General features: G+C 32.3%; 2 long non-coding RNA genes across 2 annotated transcripts in view; both read right to left on the reverse strand.

Annotated features, from left to right (window-relative positions):
• LOC109849237 lies at nt 5505–6972 on the reverse strand. Its single transcript, XR_002249045.1, has 2 exons — nt 6847–6972; nt 5505–5792 (listed from the first exon to the last, which is right to left on the reverse strand). It is a non-coding gene; the product is annotated as an uncharacterized LOC109849237 (long non-coding RNA).
• LOC109849623 overlaps nt 9988–10885 on the reverse strand; it is a 1919-nt gene continuing 1021 nt past the window's right edge. Inside the window, exon 2 of the long non-coding RNA XR_002249183.1 lies at nt 9988–10275. This is a non-coding gene — a long non-coding RNA (uncharacterized LOC109849623). The remainder of the gene's footprint in view (nt 10276–10885) is intronic.

Here is a 10885-nt window from a genome sequence, read left to right on the forward strand (position 1 = left end):
CAAAATCAAATACAAGTCTAATGATCAACTAAACTATAATTAAATGATTATGGAGTATTAACTACTAAAAATAAGCGACAGTGACTATGCTGTAAATCCATCAACCTGCAGCTCTTCGACACTCTGATCCACTGTCTGAAAAGAAGGAAAAACAAAAAGGAAAACAACAACAATATCAGAGCGCTTTAGCAAAATCATCTCCATCCACGCGCAAGGGAAGGGCTACTAAATGTGATAGATGCTCTACCTATTATGCATAGTCTACCTAAATTATTTACCCTGTATCTAAATAAGATTAATATTTAGAAACCCACAACACAATGTTAGCCCTTATGTTTCGATGATGATTTACAACCACCATTATCGGTAATAATTGCTTGTTGAGTGATATTTTGTAGTTAATAATATCAAGCTTGTTAATACCATATATGGAGGATTGGATGAAATATGAGCTACAATGTCAATATCTAAAGGAGGTGGAGGCAAAGTGATGAAACAATGTTTATCAAGAACACTTAACACAATGAGAAGCTTCATCAACTCTAAAGCAATATCAAGACTCAAGAAATGTATTTTTATGTGAGAGATATTTGCTATTTTATTTTCTCTCTAGTACTTAAATATAGGCAAGTAATTGTAGATTTCCTTTGAAGCTATCTGGGATATTACACACACACTTATACATTTTCAAAACTCATATTTTGGTACTTGTTTTAAAATGAGGTTTTTCTCAAATATGAGGACCTTTTTACAAAATTCCTTTTCAAACAAGTTTGTCGAAATGTTTATAAACTATTCTCAAAGTTTTACATTTTTCTGAATTTATTTGATAATTTTTAATAAGGTTCAAAGTTGATATTTTCCGTGTGCATGTTTATGAGTCGACTCATGAACAGTATTGAGTCGATAATAAGGTTCAAAGTTGATATTTTCCGTGTGCATGTTTATGAGTCGACTCATGAACAGTATTGAGTCGACTCACAAACTGCTGCGTAGTTTTCAATTGTTTCTGATGAGTCGACTCACAACATCATGAGTCAACCCATCAGGTTGAGTCGACTGATGCGGCATAATTATGTACCAATATTGTAAGTACACAATTGATCAAGTTATAGTATAAAAAGTTATCGATCCCACGAGGAAGGTGATTTTAAGAGATTATTAGAATAGGTTCTTATATTGTGTGCGTGACAAAAATAGGATTAAAGAATAAGTGTGATTGTAGAGAGAGATATGATGAGTGGTTGTTTTGATTTATGTGCAAGTTACAATAAATTGAATTTTTAGACAAAGAAATAAGAATCAAAGAATAAATGAAATCACAAGGCAAGAGAGAAGAATGAATAAAATCAAGAAATAAAACCAAGAATGAAAAGAAAATTTAAGAAAGTTAAGATGGAGGATTCAAAAGAGGTAAGAAATCTAGAGTGTAATCCACTAGCTAATTTTAATTACAAAATACAAACTATTCTATTTTTATCATAATTCAACTTAGATTTATTAAGCATAGACTATCAAACCATTTAAGAAAAGTATAACCTATCAAATTATCATCTAAGTCAAAATTACTATTCATGATAAGAACAAGATTAAGATAATAATCCTAGAATTCATAAGCATAACCTATCAAACCATTTAAGATAAGTATAGATTATCAAATTCTTCTTCTACCGATTAGTTCTCTAGTTGATTATCCTAAACATGAACATTTTAAGTGAAAGAGAATAATTCATACAATATAAAGGAAATTAGACTAGTTTTATGCAATTCTAAGATTCACAAGAATTAATTTCACATCTTAAGAAATAAAAATAAGAAGAAAAAGAACTAATTACAAAAATAAAAATAAAAAAAATCTAAGCTATGAACAAGAAATAAATCTAACTACAAAGAATTAAAATCTAAACTATAAAATAAATTGCAAAAATTATATGCAAGAAAATAAATCTACTCTACAAATTAAAGTGCAAAAAGAAATAAAAAGACAAGAAAATAAATCTACACTACAAGCATGAATGTAAATCTAACTAATAAGCAATAATAAAGAAATTACAAAAAAGAAATAAAAGAGGAAAATAAAAGAAATGCAAACCTTCAAATTGCTCTTCATCTCCTTCCTCATCATTCAACAAAGAGGAGAAAAGAAAATTTAAAGTGGAGAAAAATTATTATTATTAATTGCAACTAAAGTTACAATTTTTGAAAGGTCTTTTCAATTAAGAGTAGTCCTCCTCTCCAAATGGAGTTACAAAATTTTTCACACCTCTAACCCCTCACTCTCAAATTTTTCACACCTCTAACCCCTCACTCTCTACCCCTATTTATAGTAAACATTAGTGAATGAGAGCCAATGGATAGAAATCTTATCCAAAAATATCAATTTTTAGCCTTTGATTCGTAACAAACTGCCCAGTGTATCGATACCAGCATCGATAGGGGTATCGATGCTAGCATCGATACAGGCATCGATGCGGGCATCGATGCCCCCATCGATGTAGGCATCGATGCAGGCAGCATCAATGCGGGCATCGATGCCCCCATCGATGTAGGCATCGATGCCTGCCTGCTTCTAGTTGTTGTCCGCAGAACTCCTCTTCCATTGGTTTTTGGGCTTGGATTTTGGGCTTTTGCTTGGGCTTTTGGGCTTTGATATTTCTTTTAATCCTTCATCTTAGCTTGGGCTTTTGGATAAATTGGAAATTGATTTTCCAATGGGCTTCTTTGCTTCATTTCTTCATTTAAATAATGAGTTTTTGTTGAGAGATGGGAGTTTAAGATTTATTCTTCATTAACCTGCAATTAAAAGATAAAAACAATTATTAGTAGCATATTTATTCATATAAAATAGATAATGAGGGTATAAAATTATAATAAAATGTGATTATCATCGACTCATGCCTGTCATAAGTCGACTCATAAACTATGCAGGAAAATGTGTTTTGTTTTCTACTGAGTCGACCCATGACTTCATAAGTCGACCCATGCATGATGAGTCGACTCATAAATTTTATGAGTCGACCCATAAGTTTATTTTTAGCCTGTAACAGCTACTTATGAGTTGACTCATGAACAGTACTGAGTCAACTCATAACACTGTAACGGCTATTTTTGTACAGTTTCAGAAATCCTATTTTTGGGGGATTTTGTCTGATTCTTTGGGGCTTTGGCTACTATTTTCTTTCCTCATAAATACCCAACACCCCAACTACTTCAGACTTAAGCCTTAATTGCAAAACTCTTATTTTCAAGTTTATTGTTTTCAAAGAGCTTCAACTTTCATCCTATTATTCACTGTTTCGTTTTCACATCCCAAACTTCAAGTGCAATCTCTCTTCTTTCCATAGGGATATTGTAAAGAGAGAGTCTTTCCTGTGATTGCTACTGTTATGAGTGTGATCTTAAGGAGATCAATTGTGTGGTTGTGAGATCTCATGAAGATCGTTATGTAGAAGAAGTTCCGGCTTCCAAACCGGGTTGTGTAGTGGATTCTCCTCGAGAGTGGGGAGCGGGGACGTAGGTCAGTGGACCGAACCTCGTGAACACATTGCGCGTCACTTGGATAACAATTTCTAACCTTATCTCTTTTACTCTCGCTTTTTATTTTGTGGTGTATTGCTTGTCATAATTTTTATTGTACTATTATTGTCTCTAGACCCTAATCACCCCCCTCTAGGGTCTTACACACGAGACGTAGTACGTCGAGCGAAATAATCCAAACAAGAAAACCCTCATGTATATACCATATGTTTTAAATTGTGAATCACTAAATATTAATTCCAAACTAAGAAATAAAAGATAAAGGAAAATAATACAAAAAGTAAAGTTGTCGCAATATCATAAATATCGACCATATAACTCGCGCTACCCTTGGGTAGATGATGCGGATACAAGAACTAAATCTCCTATAATTCCCAAACACGATGTAATCTGGTCATAATATAACTTAGAGATTAATCATATTCATAAATAGCTTCCGCCAAAGGCTCGGGCTATCAGATATATCATAATACAATATCTCGTAAGGTTTTATAACTCATTGCATTATCATGCGGAACGAACTATCAAATTAGGCATCCTAAATATGTACACGGCTTATTAGTCTCAGTGCATCACTATGCGGAACAGACTATCATATCAGGTATCCTAGAAGTATAGCTCTCTAGGCTCATCACATCACCGTGCGGCACAGACTACCAAATCAGGTATCCTAAAGACACAACTCAATGGCCTGTACTAATGTCATATTGACGCACTATCCCAAGTAGTACTGAGTTGTGCTCATCAATGATATCCATACATGCATACATATTATAGTTAATTGTTAACTTAAACATGATCGAAACAAAAGAAAAAATCACCTGACACAAAAGAAAATTCCATACATGGCATATCGACGCACTATCCCAAGTAGTACTGAGTTGTGCTCGAACCCCGCGTTCACAACTAAGCGTGCAAGAAAAATCACCTCACACAAAAGAAAACAATTGTCGATCGACTGCCCCTATGGCATCAGTCGATCAACCGCAAATGTGCACAAAGTGCACTCGAACAAGACCCTATCGGTCGACCAATTGCTCTTAGTTAGTCGACCAACTAGAAAGGGTTTAAATATCCTGGACGACACATTCGGTCAACTAATCCCTAAGGATCGGTCGACCGATTACAGGAAATACGAAATTCTTCCAGGTTCTGTGTGTTGTACTTTTACTCAAAAATCAATTTTTATTAGCATGATTAATTAAACATGATTAACTCTGTTCATTACAAAAATATAGATTAGTTTAATCAATATAACATCACCTAGGTATCATAAACTTAGGGTTTAAACCTCCTAATTAACAAAAATTATTAATTAATTATTAAACTCGGGTTTTAAACCACATTAAAATATAAATTAACAATTAAATACGGCTCTAATGATCATGATCATCTATTTCTATAAATTACAGATTAGTTCAACTGATCTCTTCTTGGGTTTAAGATTTTATATCACAAATCTAGGTTTTGAAAACATTAGATTAAGCTTTAAGCATTAGATTAAAACAATTAATTCACTAAAAACATGATTTTTAACTAAGGAAAAGGTTTGGAGGAAGATGATCTTGCCTCAAACATCATGTTGAACTCCCAAACATGTGCGTGCAAGATCCTTCTTCACCAAGATCACGAATCCCGCGCTCCTCTCGATAAACGTCTCACAAACTCTCCCAAAAAGTCACAATTTAGGGTTAGGGTTTTGAGTGAGGAGGTGGCTACTGATAAATCATGTGAAAAGATGAAGGAAAGAGGTTTAAAATGAGTATATATACTTGTATACATAACTGGGCCTGAAATGAAACCAAAAACCGACCCGAACACAAACCTACACAAAGAGCTGGGAGCCCGTCGGTCGAACCGCCACAACCGATCGGTCGACCGGTCATGTCACGACCCCAATTTCCGAACCTCAAAGGAATATTAGAGCTGGACTAAACCTGTGAAAAGTCCTCCAAAATATACATTCATTAAAAGAACACTAAAACAAATCTCTTCATTGAACTAAAACCAACAACAAATATTCTCTATAATCCCAAAAGTCAACTAAGCCAATTAACTTGATAAAAATAAATATTCCTCAACTCCAAATAAATCTCAACCTAAAGAAAGAATCTCATTATTACAAACTCTCAATTCATCATCTAAACATTAAAGACTTTATTTAACCTTCGCCTAGAAGACAATAACAATCTCGAATTATTCTTTGCTTCGTTCTAAGAATTTGACAATCCTCAATTCCACCTAATCCCGAGTCTCTGAAAAGAATAGAAATAACACAATGAGTTCACAACTCAATAAGTGGATAAATTCATACATTAAACACTGGTTTTGCAAAACTAAAATATTACAACAAGAAATAAACAAAATATAAGAATGATATAGAATCATTAATGAACTCTAGTATTTGATACAAATATTTAAGAAAATTAGAAATCATGGAATAGAAATAAGCATGCTACGTCTCAATGCGGTCAACACTTCATACTCCGGTTGACTCGGTAAACCCCACAATTATTAAGCCCGTGGTTCCGGGACGGTGAGACCCAATTTGGGCTCTTAGCGCTAAAATAAAACCTCATAGAGGCACATTGAGTCCTGTTTTAATAGCTTGCTTATATCCGACATATACCGGTATATTGACTTGAGATGCATATGCTTTAACAATAAACAAAGTTCGTAAAGCTAATCACATTATACAAAAATGCCAAAGGCCAACCAATAGTGAAATAAATCAAACACATATGCATCTCAACCTACCACTATATGAAAATCATAAAAAATTGATAAAGAAAATAAGCATAGGCTTATACCAAAATATCCATGAGCATCACAAAATCAAACCAATCAACAAATGATATACCAGTAAATCATACAAAGGAATATAATCCATCAGGAAACAAATCCACATATACTTACTATCATTTTGTAGGAAAAATACGCAATGCACAATGCATAAATTTACCACTTACCTTAGCTTGATAGACAATCTAATCCAATTCCCAACAATTTGACGGTGCCTCTAGAACTTCAAATTACTAGGCATCCATATATATATATATATATATATATATATATATATAGGTTAATTTATTTTTATATTAGAAACTTTGGTCTGGAATGTTAGGCTAAGAAACAATTGACTTTCATGACAAAAGCAATGAAGAAAAAACAACAGCAGAAGGTGTTGCATGCTATCAAGAGCATTAACCATGGCCGACCACAAAATAAAACCAAGTTAATTGATTGTACATAAAAATTCAAACCAAACCCTAATACATTCATAGATTATTCTTTCACCAATAGACATACCTTCATTATCGTGCAAACAACCATTGCTCACTCTCTTTCAACGCACGGATCCAATAATTTTTTTTTCTTCTTTTGCTATTCTTTTGCCGTCTTTTGTTTTCTTCTCTTGTCGTTTCTTTCTACGGCTTCTCAAAAGTCAACAACTAGGGTTTTCCTCTATTTATTAGTTTTCCATTAATACCAATAAACCCTTTAACAATTTTCCATTTCCAACAAACCCCTCGGCCGATTTAAATTTATTGCTATATCTAGTACTTTCTTTCTTTGCATAAAAGTCCTTTGTAACTTAATATTCATAATATAGTCTCATTATCAATAGAAAATTTTTGGGATATTACATACTTCACCCCTCAATAGAAGTTTTGTCCTCAAAACTTGAACATGCTTGAGTATCTAGATGATCCTGACATTTTTTTCTCCATCCTACTCTTGTGTTCCCAATATAACAATCATTTTTCCATAAAAATTTTACCGGACCCAAATAATTCTCAACCATAATGTTATATCCTCTCAGTTCAAAATTCTAAGTGACTACTAAAATAATTATAAAACTAGGCTTGCTAGCCATAGAAAACTAGAAATGTTACATACTTTACCCCTCAAAAGAAGTTTTGTCCACAAAACATAGATGCACTACAAGTCTTCAAATAGATCAAGGTATTTCTCTTTCATCACATTCTCATGCAACCTATTGTTTCTTCTTCTGAATGACTTTTTTTTAACACAAAAAGAAATTATTGGACAAATATTTATTGATCACCAATGTTTAATACTTTTGATCCAATGTTGCAGATAGCTGTTTTTGACTATATAAAAATCTTTCCTATCATGAGAGCTTCATAGATTATCACATGAGATATATTATAGGAAACTAGTGGCAAGCCATGAGGTGATCCAATTCTATTTGATACGTCGACAATCCTCTCCAAAATCTAGAATGTAACCTCAAACTTTAAAGTCTCTACTAAGATGAAATCTCATGATGTCCTTTAACATGTAACATGTCATGCTTCTCAAGTGAATGAGTAGTGCTGCAAGGCAAGAAATAAGTCAACTTAGTAAGTTAATGAACAATACTCACATAAAATAATGACCACTCGATGTTGTCAGGTTTGTAGTCAAAGTCTATAGATATCTCCTTTCACTTCCATGCATAATTTGAAAAGAGTTGGAGTAATCCAACAAGGCTTTCAACAATCAATATTCATATTATGCATTCATAATAGATATTTTGACACAAAAGAAATTATAATTTTCATACCAAGTATTCCATCAAAAATTTTCTTATAAGTCTGTAAATAATTCCATACTTCAAAGATATCTTTACTATGCAAAAAAAAATGTCTTCTAATATTTCTACCTTCAAGTTTGGTTCATCGAGAAAGCATGATCTGTTTTTGAATCTTACGACCTCATTATGAACTAAAATATCATAACAAAAAGTTTGTTTTACTTCAAACTTAAATCCAACCAATAAAGGAGCATTACTTTTTGCTGTGCAATTTCTCTCTTGACACATGCTCAATCTTAATATGGGTTGACATTATTCTTGGTCTATAAATTCAAATATTAAGTCACCTCAACCTCCAATATTTGTTTCGATTGGCCAGACATTATTCTTGGTCTATAAATTCAAATATTAAGTCACCTCAACCTCCAATATTTGTTTCGATTGGCCGATCAAAATATGATATAATTTTACTTTTTATCCAATGTGTCACTGAATTCATTTGCTAAGAAAATAATAAAACATAATACCATAATGTTTCATTAAATTACCATTTCCCTTGAATATTTAGCTCTTTAAGAGAAAAAGCTATTTAAGTCTTCTATGTATAGATGTCCCATCTCTTCCTATACAGACAATATTCCAAAATCTTCACATACTGGATAATTCCTTTTTTTTTTTGCATAACACTACACCTAAAACAAGCACTAGAGGCATCAATGTATGTCACAAATCTATCCTTCAACTCATGATATTCTATTTTGCACTTGTTAGAACAATGAAAATGGATCATACATTCAATAAAGGACCAATGACATTGAAAGCTATTAGTGCATTAATGAACTAGAAACAATCCTTGATCAAAATTCAAATCCAATAACTTTATATAAAATTTCTGCTTGTCATGATGTTGCAAAAATAATCCTCAAGCATTCTTTTACTCATCTTGACTCTAGAAAAATAGCTATATATCATCAAAGAGACTATTACAAAGGGATCCAATTACGATTGGACTATCTCATTCACCGAATAAAATTTATGAAATCCACCAATGCATTGTCATCTGGTTGGTGTCATCAATGAATAGTGTCATAATTCATAATAATAATAATCATCAATAACATTAATCTATGAAATACTCAAGTTATGTACATAGGCAACTATTTAAGTAATAGCCACATATTTTTACCTTGTATTATGCTACGCAAGCTATATATGTAATTCCTTGAGAGAAAAAAATAAAACTAATAGCATTCATAGTCTTCCACATTTATAGTCTATACTTCTATGTTTCTAACTAGAATTCATACATAGAATTTTCCATAATTATTTAACCAACTGAGTTGGCATACTATCTACTAAAACATCTCAAAATAAACCACCGAATTTCTTTTCTATAAATCTCAAATGATAACCTCTCACATCAAGTGCAATCACACCTAACATCACCAAAAACAAATACATTTACCATGAAAGTTTAATCATAATAATCATCAATAACTAATCCCTAGCATATTCTTTATCATGATAGCATATATTATCGGATAATATTTTCATGAGTCACATATGTCAAACATGACTCTAACTAAGCTGAACTAATTCCTTTATCTCTAGGAAAACTAAACAAAAAGAAATTATGTAATCATGAATCTAAAATCATATACCTCTATAACTAAATTTGATCCAATAATATTCATATTGTCCTCGATCAAACTTCAAAATAAAACATCAACTTTCATTTCTTTACATAAAAATCCAATATGTTTTTCTTTCATCACTTGACTATCTCAAAAATCAATTAGGACCTACAGCCTAAGCTCTGATACCATTCTGTCACGACCCCAATTTCCGAACCTCAAAGGAATATTAGAGCTGGACTAAACCTGTGAAAAGTCCTCCAAAATATACATTCATTAAAAGAACACTAAAACAAATCTCTTCATTGAACTAAAACCAACAACAAATATTCTCTATAATCCCAAAAGTCAACTAAGCCAATTAACTTGATAAAAATAAATATTACTCAACTCCAAATAAATCTCAACCTAAAGAAAGAATCTCATTATTACAAACTCTCAATTCATCATCTAAACATTAAAGACTTTATTTAACCTTCGCCTAGAAGACAATAACAATCTCGAATTATTCTTTGCTTCGTTCTAAGAATTTGACAATCCTCAATTCCACCTAATCCCGAGTCTCTGAAAAGAATAGAAATAACACAATGAGTTCACAACTCAATAAGTGGATAAATTCATACATTAAACACTGGTTTTACAAAACTAAAATATTACAACGAGAAATAAACAAAATATAAGAATGATATAGAATCATTAATGAACTCTAGTATTTGATACAAATATTTAAGAAAATTAGAAATCATGGAATAGAAATAAGCACGCTACGTCTCAATGCGGTCAACACTTCATACTCCGGTTGACTCGGTAAACCCCACAATTATTAAGCCCGTGGTTCCGGGACGGTGAGACCCAATTTGGGCTCTTAGCGCTAAAATAAAACCTCATAGAGGCACATTGAGCCCTGTTTTAATAGCTTGCTTATATCCGACATATACCGGTATATTGACTTGAGATGCATATGCTTTAACAATAAACAAAGTTCGTAAAGCTAATCACATTATACAAAAATGCCAAAGGCCAACCAATAGTGAAATAAATCAAACACATATGCATCTCAACCTACCACTATATGAATAGACATAACAATTGATAAAGAAAATAAGCATAGGCTTATACCAAAATATCCATGAGCATCACAAAATCAAACCAATCAACAAATGATATACCAGTA

This window comes from Asparagus officinalis, chromosome 7 (genome assembly GCF_001876935.1).
Source record: "Asparagus officinalis chromosome 7, Aspof.V1, whole genome shotgun sequence".
NCBI lineage: Eukaryota > Viridiplantae > Streptophyta > Magnoliopsida > Asparagales > Asparagaceae > Asparagus > Asparagus officinalis.